Source organism: Silene latifolia, chromosome Y (assembly GCF_048544455.1).
Source record: "Silene latifolia isolate original U9 population chromosome Y, ASM4854445v1, whole genome shotgun sequence".
NCBI lineage: Eukaryota > Viridiplantae > Streptophyta > Magnoliopsida > Caryophyllales > Caryophyllaceae > Silene > Silene latifolia.
Genome location: NC_133538.1, coordinates 436,907,053 through 436,919,969, shown reverse-complemented (window position 1 = coordinate 436,919,969; position 12,917 = coordinate 436,907,053). Strand labels below are relative to the sequence as shown.

At 33.8% G+C, this 12,917-nt stretch overlaps 1 non-coding gene across 1 annotated transcript; it reads right to left on the bottom strand.

The window, feature by feature from the left end:
* Positions 1-12,511: 12,511 nt before the first annotated feature.
* LOC141634755 (small nucleolar RNA R71) lies at positions 12,512-12,618 on the bottom strand. The gene has a single exon (XR_012539479.1). It is a non-coding gene; the product is annotated as a small nucleolar RNA R71 (small nucleolar RNA).
* Between the last annotated feature and the right edge of the window lie 299 nt (positions 12,619-12,917).

The window sequence follows — 12,917 nt, the reverse complement described above, 5'->3', positions numbered from 1 at the left end:
TTAGTTGTAACAACGCTTTATCACCTCATATTCCTCATCCTAACACCAAAAATTTAAAACTATGTCATTTAACTTAACAATTGGCGTCAACCATACCATTATCCTTTCTAGTCACTAAAACAAGCACTGAGACTTCCCAACAATGTAGCTTAGACTCACTCTCATACCATACCTCAAGTAGTAATCAAGGTCACTCACTTAGACCAACTAATAATCCCACAATTAGCATTTCTCATATGGTAACATACACATTATCAAACCCTCATATCCAAAGCGACTACGAAAGCCAATCACAAACTCGACTTACTTAGTCAATCCTACATCCTCAAATCCATCATTCAATTTCATCCATTTTAAGTCAAATACTAAGCACTAGTATCCCAAGACGCGTTTCCATAGTGTTCCCGAGCCTTTCAAATCCCGGACCTAAACAACAAAGCCATGTTCTATAACCTTAGTAACAAATGCAGCCCACACTTGACACACATAATCCATCAATAAAAAATACTCACTTCATCAAGGATCTAGGTATAAGAATCACTAAGTATGTCTCATCACACAACCTAAGTCTTTCCAACATCACAGGCTCTCAGAACCAGGGTTAAGGGTCAGACATAAACAATCTCCTCAAAAGTCAAATTTTCCAACCAAGGTCAACATTCCTCAAAAGAAAGAGTACCATCAAAAGGAGTTAAGGGAGGATAAGCAAGGAACAAAGGACAAGTTAGAAGTACAAGAGTAGCTTTCAAAGTAAAATAGAAGAGAGTTTAGAAGAAGGATATAAAGGAAAAGTAGATTTATATACCAACATATTCATATATGTTTTAATTTAATTTGTCATAAAATTAATAAGTGATCTTATGCATGCAAACTAATAAACAATATAAAGAAGAAACCATCATCTTACATTGTGATTTTCGGATTTATGGGCACAAGTGAGTTCACCTACTCACTTGTTCTTGTGCTTCCAAATATTGGATGAACAAGGTTCAAATTAGAACCTCTCCCAAAAGCATATACCCAAGGAAACTCATAATAACCAATATTATTTAGATCTAGTAATAATATTGGTTTTACTATAAAATTGACACAAAATAAATTGTATTTTTACTCTTGAAAATCTCGGTCAAGAGGGAGTATTTGTGAGATTTTTATTTCTCTAGAAAAATCACATATTGTAGAGATTATACATTTTCTTACACTAGAAAATTATTTGGTGAAAAGAATGAATAATGTTATGTAAGAGAAAAGCACTTCTCTCTTTTCTTGTGGGATGGCCGAAAAATGCATTGGGTAGTATGCCCAATGCATTTCATTTTTGCTCTTCACAAGAGGCTAGGCATGCAACTCTAGTGTTATCATTGTGTTTTGAATAAAATAAATTTAAACAATACAAACCCTTAATGCCCTTCTAATTTTCGGTTACCATATAAAATGGTAGTCCATATTAACTTTGTCATTTGTCAATTTTGTTATGTGTTACATGTTACATGACATGTAACAATGCAATGTATTTTTATCATATTAAAAATCAACATACTCATAAAATATGTCATTTACAAAATCGACTAGTAATTCATAATTACTTGTACCAAAAGTGTTCCCGAATTATAAACTACAACATTCTGTATTTATTATAATTTATTCATTCCGTTTCAATTGTTTCTGTAAACAATAATTTCATCTAAGTAATAAAATAATTCGATTACTTAGACCGTGTCTCATTTAATCATATTTACAATAAGATACGTAAATTATACTCACAAAATCATCCGTCAATTTTAAGCAATTTAATTAACTCGTATCGGTATACGATTAATTAAATAATCAATTAAGAGTATTTCCCTATAGGTATGACCTAAGGGGATCAACTGATCACCACCTTCGCACGACGTAATGTCAAACTCTAGTCACCAATCATTACCGATATGTGTGGACCAGGTTGATCAGTAAAATATTACATCCCACATGTATTCTTAAAATGAGATTTAATAATGATGTTTAAATCATGTGATCGCACTATTGTTGAGGACACATTTCCCAACAATCTCCCACTTGTCCTCGACAAGTGTGCGTCACCAATTCTCTTGTCCTATTACTATCTCCCACTCAATGCAAGGTGTCTTTCGGATCGTACTTGCAAGTGATCATATCGAGAGTGGTTTCCTCGATCTGGAGAATAACTGATTGACCGGATTTATCTATCATAGATACCTTCCGAGCGTGGCCACGCATTTCCAGTTCATTACTCCTCGAGTGGCCCTGAGATATTGTTTTAACCCTGACAAGGGGGTGGACAATTCCTATCGCACTTATTCCCTTCGACTAGCCACAAACATCATAACCCAAAATATGCCCATTTGACCCCATTTACGAAGGTCGTAGTAACACAAATCAAAGTTAATCTGAAACTGTGCCATCTTAGGCGAACAGTCTTTAGTCAAAAGAATCGACTCATTAGAATACTATAGCAGCTCTCGCCACGACCAGGCTATATAAATTGCCAGAACTCTATAAGCGGTCATAAGGCCCGACAAAGTGTTCCTAACAGGCTGCCTATGTGATCGACTAGTCATCTCACATGACTCTATGGCACTTGAACTTGCCATCAATCGCATCACACTCTAGTCACTTCGAGACGTCACCTCATACAAGCGACTATGGGCTAATACTACGTTAATCCGGGTTCACTTTAACGGGGTTCAACGTTGTCTCTACAACCCGTTTGGATGTAACAAAGTATAATAAAAGAGTTTTAAAGTAAAACTCGAACGACAAATGCGATTATCACATATAAATAGTCAATGCCTGATTACTATTTCATGTTCTATAATCTAATTTGATCTTGTACGTAGTTGTTCATTTCAATTCAATTGAAATGACATGACTCATCATGTTTAGCCTTTGAGAAGGCTTTGGTTAGTAGGTTTTATCAATTTCTTGTACCTTACTCAACCTTACTACATACTCGTTTTCCTTTGTAATGTATACATTTGCATTGCAAAACTTTCTGAGTACGTGTCGAGATCCAATCAAGACATAGGCCCTCTAGCCTAAGAATAGCTCCCACTGTTTTCACAGTGTGCGGGACTCATCCTTCTTGCACATCTCATGATTGCAAGTGTACTCAATTTCCGTTATAAATATCTCTCATTGTTCTTTATTGCCTAGAACGATTCTAGAAAATTTACTTCTTAATTAACATTGCCACAATGGTATCTTAACCATCCTAATGTGTTTTGATTATGGTTTTGTCGGAAACCATGCGCAATCTCAATTTTCAATTGTCACTTGTGTAACACCCTTACACAAAATTGCATCATAAAAACTTTGCATCATAGCCTTAATGCTTCTGCAAGCACTTAAGGGTAATCTTTATGGCTTACTTGGTAAAGATTACTTAAATTCGATTTTGAAAACAATTCATCATACTCAAAGCACATGAAGTGTTATACATCATTTCTTTTTAATTGATTCGGCAGCGGAAGCAAATGAAATCAATCAAATATGTTCAGTTTAATTGAACTAGTCATGAATCTTATCAACATAAGACTTCTTACTGACGCTAATATCATGTGGATTTATCTTCATAAATCCGGATATTGAAGATGTATTATAATACTCCAAAAGTCTTAAATCATTCTCAATGATCAATATGTCATCCACATATCGGACTAATTAAAAATTCCGTAACTCCCACTAAACTCCATGTATAAACACTACTTCTCTACTTATCGAGAAATGTTTTATCACATGATCAAAATGTTGATTCCAACTCATTGATGTCCTACTTAAGATCCTCTCTTAAGTTTCACATTATCTTAGGATTGCAAGAATCTATAAAACTCATGACATGTATTGAATACATTCCTTCTATTGAAGAAGTGGGTTTTAGATTCACTTGCTGTATGCATATCCTCATAATGAAACACAATCCCTAAAAAGATCCAAATAGACTTAATCATTTCAATTAGTGCAAAACCCTTTGCAACCAATCTTGCTTTGAAATATCTCTTTATTAGTGCAAAACCCTTTGTCACTAATCAAGCCCTTTTGTTTCGGATTTTCATGGCTCTAAGCCTTGTATTGAGTTGTGACTTAAACACTCTTATGTAAGTCATATGTTCATTACTTTCTAGAAGTAATCAACTTAAATCAAACAATTTCTTTTGTAAGTTATAAGCTCTTTACTTTCTTAAAAGTAGCATGAATTCATCATTTTTAACAAGTGACGAATTTAACCTCCTAGGTTTTGAAGAAACAATGTCTTACACAAAACGTCTCATGTAGCCAAGAAAGACCAGTTTCTTGCGACATAACATTCTCTGTGGCTCTTGAATAATTTCTCCCACTCTGTCTTCTAGAAATAAACTTGTATTTTAGAAAGACAGCTTCATGAGCTGCAAACCCGTCGTGCTCGTGATAATTGAAAAGGGAAAAATGAGCATTTGTTTCTTGTGAAAACTTACAACCATGGTACCCTTATCATTTCATATCTCATATGATTCGATTTAATGGAAAAATAATTTAGACAAAAATGATAAAATCCCCAAAAGGATCAAGTAACTCAAAGTAACTTGATTGAAGTCCAAACCATATCGAATAGCGTTTGATTTCTTATCCATCCACACATTATTTCATAATGCGTGCTAAGAGAGATTAACTTGTGATACTATATCACATTTCCTTTGGCTTATATCAAAGTCTTCACTTTGATAATCCCATCACGACTAAATTGTGATTCCTTGAACTCTTGAACTTCTTCAAAGATTTCTCTATTTACCTTATTAAGTGAACACACTAGTGTCAACTTAAATCGTTGGTAAAAGATGATGATCAACCTATTTTGGATCGATGATTTATAACCTCGATCTCCTTTTCAACCAAAAGGTACGAGATATCTTGCTTTGAATACAAGATACGCATATACCATTAACAATCTAATGGTTTCAAGAGTACTCGATAACTCTTTGCGTTCATCATTCCAAAATTTAAGGTTTAATCTTGGGTTACCAATTTGAGTCTTGCATCATCTTCATGATATATCATTCTAGTTTGGTTTAGAATATAATCACCTTGATGATGGGCTAGCCATACATCAAATCATGGTGTATAGGGTCACAAAAGTGAAACCTCTTTTGTATCTTTAATAAATTGTATTCTTATTTAGAGTTTATGTACTTAATAGTCACAATTAAGTACAACTCCAAACCCGAAAACTAGATTTAGTACACAATGACTCTATCTCTTGACTTCATTGTTGCTAGTCGTCATATTCTAATCATCCTATGTATCAAACATAATGATGAAAACCACCACCGGTTTCTAATATTGACGAAGTAATACTAGCAAAATTTATGTTTAATCAAATAAACATTTAACGAAGAAGGTTCCATTAGATGTCCCACAACTAACTTGTCGATTCTTCAATAATTCGGGGTAGTTTCCTTTCTCGTGTCTAACATTTAAGACAAGGGAAACTTTATCGGTCGGGATTGATAGGTTTAGTATCGTCATTCTCAACAACTTTACCTTTAACATAACCTTGTATCAATTCCATTCTAATTTTACTTCTTTAACCTCGTCCCCATCTTAACGGTTTAAGAGAATGCTCCCACTCATTTCAATGAGTCTTTACTTAGAGAAGCAAAGGTGAATCTTATAAAGATTACTCTTCAATTCAATCGTTTTAGTCTTAAAACTTTCATTGAAGTGGTTGCGTTATTTTGGTCAATTACGAATTCTGACAAAACTAATTACCAAAACAATTTATCGTTTCAAGGTACTTTATTCAATTAAGTATATGAAACATAATCCATTGTAAGTAGAAGTGTTAGTCAAGAATCAAAAACCTGTTTGATAATGAATAACTTTAATTTATACTCTTTACAAGAGATCCTTACCAATGGTTCATCCGAGGTCTTTAGAAGAAAATTCAAATTTTGTCTTTAGATACGATGTTTTAATGGAGTTTTGAATCGAAATGATATCGTATATGAATTGTGGTAAAGAAATAGAACAATATAACAACGGAATAGTGGAAAACTTAACATTTATCGTTTTATTAATACTTGAAAAACAAGTATAGCATTTACATAGTGACCTCTACCCAACTATGATAAATGATTCCAAGATCCAAATTCATATTAACTTGGGCACGGTAGGGCCGATTCATCCCTTATCAATATAACTCGGTGGATTAACTCTTTAATCGATTCTACTTTTAGAACTCTTGGTCGATAAAATTACATTAACATTTATCTTTAGCCCGGAACACATGCGACTACGGACACGAATACTTCCGTTGAGCTCAATCCAAATTTCGAATAAATGTGTCCATGAATCCAAATCCACATCAACTTGGGCACGGTAGGGCCGATTCATCCCTTATCAACATGAATTCGGTGGATATACATTTATCACCCACTTCCCCTACGTAACAAGGTTTGTACCCCGGTAGGGCCGAGTGCACTCCCTCGCGAAATAGGTTTTCATGGTTTCCACTATTTGGTAAGGCTAAGTCTCAATTGTTTATTTTAGCGAGAGGTCATGTCAATTTATTATCTATCACGTTTTAAGTGAACTAAAGCGGTGAACTACGATAATTATAACTGACACGGTCGATATACTCGATTAAAAGATGATGCATGTTTTAGTTATGGCGATTTAGCGATGCATGCAACATATAAATAAAATGCAAAGCATAAAAATAAATCCTAGTATGGCCTTCCTAAAATAGAAAATCTAATTAACTATTACATGTTCGTAAACCAACTCCATTGGTCCCTTGAACTTCGGTTGTGGCACGCATTTTTAGGTAACACCGTCTTTATGTATCACCATCTTGAAGAAATCCGTCTTTGGGAACTCCGAAATGAATAAAATTACATAATAAATTGCATAATTTCCTATTATACATTTGTAACTATAATAAAATAAATCTATTAAATTACAAGACGGTGATACGAGATCACAATAAAATTACAACCGAATCGATATTCCCATACATTTCGGGTAATACCAATTAAAAACTAAGGCCATACTAAGTAAAAATTACATAATTCAAAATTACATAAATAAAATTATGACAATCATAAAGAAAATGCAGCATTATAATATGTATGAACATGCCCAATTTTATGCTAAATCGCCTTTAATTAGCCAATATCGTATATTACTCGGTTTTTACGGATTTGCGTGATTTCAGCATTTTATAATCACAAAAATTACATAAATTCATATTTATGCATAAGTTAATTACCCTAGCCTCTTAGGACTCAAAATTTAGTCTTCACTAATAATTTGACCATAATTAACTCATATTTCTAAAATTGTTCATTAATGGACCAAAAATTACAATAAAAATGCTATAAACTTCAAATAAATCACAAAAATTCAAATAAATTTGAAATTTGAAATTTAAACTCATGAAAATTCTGGAAAAAATACCATGACACTCATAATGTTCAAAAAACTTAGGTTAAAAATTTCGAAATTTTTCCGGAAAAAGAATGTTGCGGTTTATCGGATTTTAACAAAATAATCATAAAAAACATGAGAAAAATTATATACATCAATTTTTCAATTTTAGATCTGAAAAAGACAATAAAATGCAACATGTGACGTTTTTCCTTAGTCATAGATTATGTTTTATTAATTTTTCACTAATAATGTCACTATTTATGCTATTTTTCATCAAAAATCCATAAATCATGCACAAAGACTTCAATATAGCCTATTATGTTAAGCACATCTTTTAAAATTTCATGTGACAACATACTAAATTTCTATGACCAGATTCGAAATTTATCTCATATTAACCTATTTTTCACTTAAATCCGATTTTTATCATGAAAAATCCATTTTTCGAGCATAATAACTCATAAAATTATGAAAATTTCCAGATCATCTAAAAATAATATATGTGAAAACATATCCAAAAACCACTGGAAAATTCGAAGTTTAGCTAATTTTCGTCCAAAAATGACATTTTTATCATAAAAATCACATTTTAATGCCAATATTATATAAAATGAAAAATAAAATCCATAAATTAACCAAAATATCCTAAATACATTTTAGGATCAGAAACTTCAACATACAAAAATTAATTTTGTGATATATCATAATAACACTAATTATACAAGTTTTATATGTTAATCTTTATAACTCGGAAAAACTTTTAACCGATTTGCATGCAAACAACCAAGGCTCTAGATACCGATTGAAGGAAAAGTAGATCTATATACTAACATATTCATATATGTTTTAATTTAATTTGTCATAAAATTAATAAGTGATCTTATGCATGCAAACTAATAAACAATATAAAGAAGAAACCATCATCTTACATTGTGATTTTCGGATTTATGGGCACAAGGGAGTTCACCTACTCGCTTGTTCTTGTGCTTCCAAATATTGGATGAACAAGGTTCAAATTAGAACCTCTCCCAAAAGCATATACCCAAGGAAACTCATAATAACCAATATTATTTAGATCTAGTAATAATATTGGTTTTACTATAAAATTGACACAAAATAAATTGTATTTTTACTCTTGAAAATCTCGGTCAAGAGGGAGTATTTGTGAGATTTTTATTTCTCTAGAAAAATAACATATTATAGAGATTATACATTTTCTTACACTAGAAAATTATTTGGTGAAAAGAATGAATAATGTTATGTAAGAGAAAAGCACTTCTCTCTTTTCTTGTGGGATGGCCGAAAAATGCATTGGGTAGTATGCCCAATGCATTTCATTTTTGCTCTTCACAAGAGGCTAGGCATGCAACTCTAGGGTTATCATTGTGTTTTGAATAAAATAAATTTAAACAATACAAACCCTTAATGCCCTTCTAATTTTCGGTTACCATATAAAATGGTAGTCCATATTAACTTTGTCATTTGTTAATTTTGTTATGTGTTACATGTTACATGACATGTAACAATGCAATGTATTTTTATCATATTAAAAATCAATATACTCATAAAATATGTCATTTACAAAATCGACTAGTAATTCATAATTACTTGTGCCAAAAGTGTTCCCGAATTATAAACTACAACATTCTGTATTTATTATAATTTATTCATTCCGTTTCAATTGTTTCTGTAAACAATAATTTCATCTAAGTAATAAAATAATTCGATTACTTAGACCGTGTCTCATTTAATCATATTTACAATAAGATACGTAAATTATACTCACAAAATCATCCGTCAATTTTAAGCAATTTAATTAACTCGTATCGGTATACGATTAACTAAATAATCAATTAAGAGTATTTCCCTATAGGTATGACCTAAGGGGATCAACTGATCACCACCGTCGCACGACAGTAATGTCAAATTCTAGTCAGCCAATCATTACCGATATGTGTGGACCAGTTGACTGTAAAATATTACATCCCACATGTATTCTTAAAATGAGATTTAATAATGATATTTAAATCATGTGATCGCACTATTGTTGAGGACACATTTCCCAACAGGATAAGCACAAGAAATAAGGAATAAGGCAAGATACACAAGGAATGAGAAGCATCTTCGAGGAAGTAGAAGCATTCTTCAAGGGTTGAACAAATCTTCAATCTTCGGCAATAGGCATCAAGATCTGATCTGCACATAGGTAAGCTCACGGTAATTGATCCAAAAACACAACAATTATTAAATGACAATCAACAAACATGTTAGAACCTAACAAAGAGCAGACGCACTACAGACTACCACCTTAGGTCCTTAAGTCTACCCATCTCTCATTCATTATTTAAGGTCAAGTTTAAATTTAAATTTGGGGTACACGTGTGTGCGTCGGGAGCAACTTAGGCTCGGATACCAAGTGTGACACCCCGCGATAAAGCGGAAAATAAAGCTTATAAAATTCAAGCGGAAATTTGGGAATTTTTGAAACTTTTAAAATTTATAGCGCGGGTTCACCAAAATCTAAAACATAAATAAAGAGTGCGGAAATAATGGTTTTAAATTATACAAACGTGATAATCAAGGTGAGGGAAAATATATCTCTCGAATGACAATACAATAAAAGGTAGGTCTAAATGATGTGACCATAATTAGAGCATATTTAGTCCCCGAATTAGCCTTGTTCCCATGCTTTTTAGTGCATATTTGGGTCATTTATTGTCTTTAGTTCTTTGTTTTTCATATTCTTTGAGGTTTTGTGTCCTTGGTAGGAAAGGAGTGCAAACCTTGCATTTTCATGGCAAAACGAGACTAAATTGATTAAATTCAAATGACCAAGCATCAAGGAGAGACAAGATTAGAAGGCCTTTGTACATACTATAGTAAATGGGCAATGATGAGAAAAGATCCTTGCATCCCCGAGGAAATCCCCAAGGATCTTATGAAGAAAAAGGAAGAAAAGAAGAAGAAATGAAACTGCACAGCAATCCGTGAGGATTGTCCTGAAGACGCCCGTCCTCCACCTTCACAATCCGTGCGTCTTCACTCCAAGATGCCCGGGCAGTAACCCAAGAAGACGCCCGTCTTCTCCCCAAGACGCCTGGGCAGAGACCCCAGGATCCGACCGTCCCATACTAAAGACGCATGGATTCCCAGACAGACAATTTCGTTTCTTCAGGCTTCAAGAAAGATGCCCATCCTTCCAAAAATACCGGCGTTTCCTTAAGTTGGGACTTAATCGTCATTTAAGCCCTTAGTTAACCCTTATTCCTACACCTAATTCCCACTATAAATACCCCATTAGTCTAATTAGAAGAGGATGTTCTTCTTAGCAATCTTTAGTATAGTTAATATCAATCAAATCTCTCTTTAATATTGTAATCAACAATTAATCAAGTTTTAATACAAGTTTTATTTCCTTAATCTCTCTCTTGTTGATCCTTTATTTTGAGTAATTGAAGATTATTTGGGTTATTATTGGGAGATTGACAACCTCTCAATCAAGCATCAAGTACTTCTTTTATTCATTGCTTTATTATTGGAATCATTAGTAGGTATAATTCTCTTAATCCCTTTTTTAATTATTGCTAATTACTTTAATTTATTCATCATGTTTCACTTTGTTGGTATGATTGACAACCTTGCTAGCATGTTCAACATGATAATGAGTGAGTAGTTCCTTAGCTAGGGTTAATGGGTAATTAGGGGAAACCAACATGGGGAATGATTCATGCTTATATTAATATGCTTTCATGGTTTATTTGCTTGCTTGTTTTGATCTCAACTCATGCACATGTTATGTTTGATGAAATGCGAGCCTATGAATCCTTGCATTTTTTACCCATCACCTATCTTTTCAATGAGACTTGTAAGACATAAACCGACTCGAGTCTCATTAGACCATGCATGTTGTTGAGTAGGGAAGACTATGTCGACTTGTAGATGTTGTACAATCTAATCGATTCGGCTCCGGGACCCAAACTTTCCTAGGATTGTAAGATATAAACCAACTCAATCCATCACAACAATAATTGCTTGCTTATAATTTGAGAACATGTTTGTATGATCAATTCCCATGAATCCCCTATGACCCCATGACGACCTAGTGCTTTTTATCAATTGTTTACATCTCTTTTAATTCATCTTGCTTGTTTACTTTCATTGCTATTTAGTTTAGTGATCTTCTACATCAACCCCAATTGTGACACCCCTAAGACACCGCTAGTTGCAATAGAAATCTCATCTCAATTCCCGTCCCTTGGGATCCGACCTTTACTTGCCTCTTTACTAATTATAGAGTTGTTGGTGAAGTTATAAATTGTGTTTTGGTCTAGGTTCTCCCAACGACAAGTAACCGAAAAGATATAGTCCGACCAAAAATGGCGCCGTTGCCAGGGACGGTGTTAACTTGATTTAGATTTTCTTATATTTTTATTAGTTATTTCTTTCTTTGCCTTGGGGAAGTAAAACTCCTCAAGGTTTGCTCTAATTGTTTTCGAGTTGTTTGATATTTTGCATGTCTAGAAGGTTACAAGGTGACTTGTTACCCTTTGATCGTGAAATTGAAAGAACTTTGACAAACAATAGAAGACTTGCTAGGAGAAATTTGAGAGGTATTGGTGAGCTTGTAGACATTCAACCAACTATTGAGTTCATCAACCCTTTTGCAAGAGAAGGTGAGGAGAACCCAACACAAAATCCAACACAAAATCAACCCACAATGCCTAAGTTTTCATCACATTCCGTACCCACCGAGGTGAACCTACCCAATGGTACTCCCACACCACAACATCTAACCGGAAATTTCATTGCCAAATCCGCATTTATCCGATTAGTCGAAAGAAGCCAATTTGGGGGGATGCCTAGTGAAGACCCTCACTGTCATATGGAGGCTTTTTGCGATTATTGTGATGCGATTTCTCAAACCGGTGTAACTCAAGACCAAATTCGATGGGTCTTATTTCCTTTTTCTCTAATTGGCACCGCGAAACAACGGTTGAAAAGCCTTGATAAGGCTACTCTCGGAATTGATTCTTGGAAAAAGTTGGCTTTAGCTTTCTACAAAAAATTCTATCCACCGGAAAAGACTAACATGCTAAGGGCTCAAATTACGGGCTTTAAGCAAAGGGATGAAGAATCTTTGTATGAAGCTTGGGAGCGATTCAAAGGAATTTTCCGCACATGTCCTCACCATGGACTTAGCGAGTGGTTCTTGGCACAACAATTTTGGAACGGTCTTTATGAAGATTCAAGGAACATTCTCAACATGGGATCAAATGGAATTTTCACCGAAGTTGATGACAATCAAACTTGGAACAAAATTGAGGAAATGGCAGTCCATAACTCACAATATAGTAGACCTCGCAAGGCTACTAGAGGAGGAAAGCATGAAGTGGACTCCGTTACTCAATTGGGTGCTCAACTTAGTGCTCACATTGATACCATCAATTTGAAGTTTGAAAAAGCAATGGCTAGACTTGAAGAAGCCTCAAAATCAC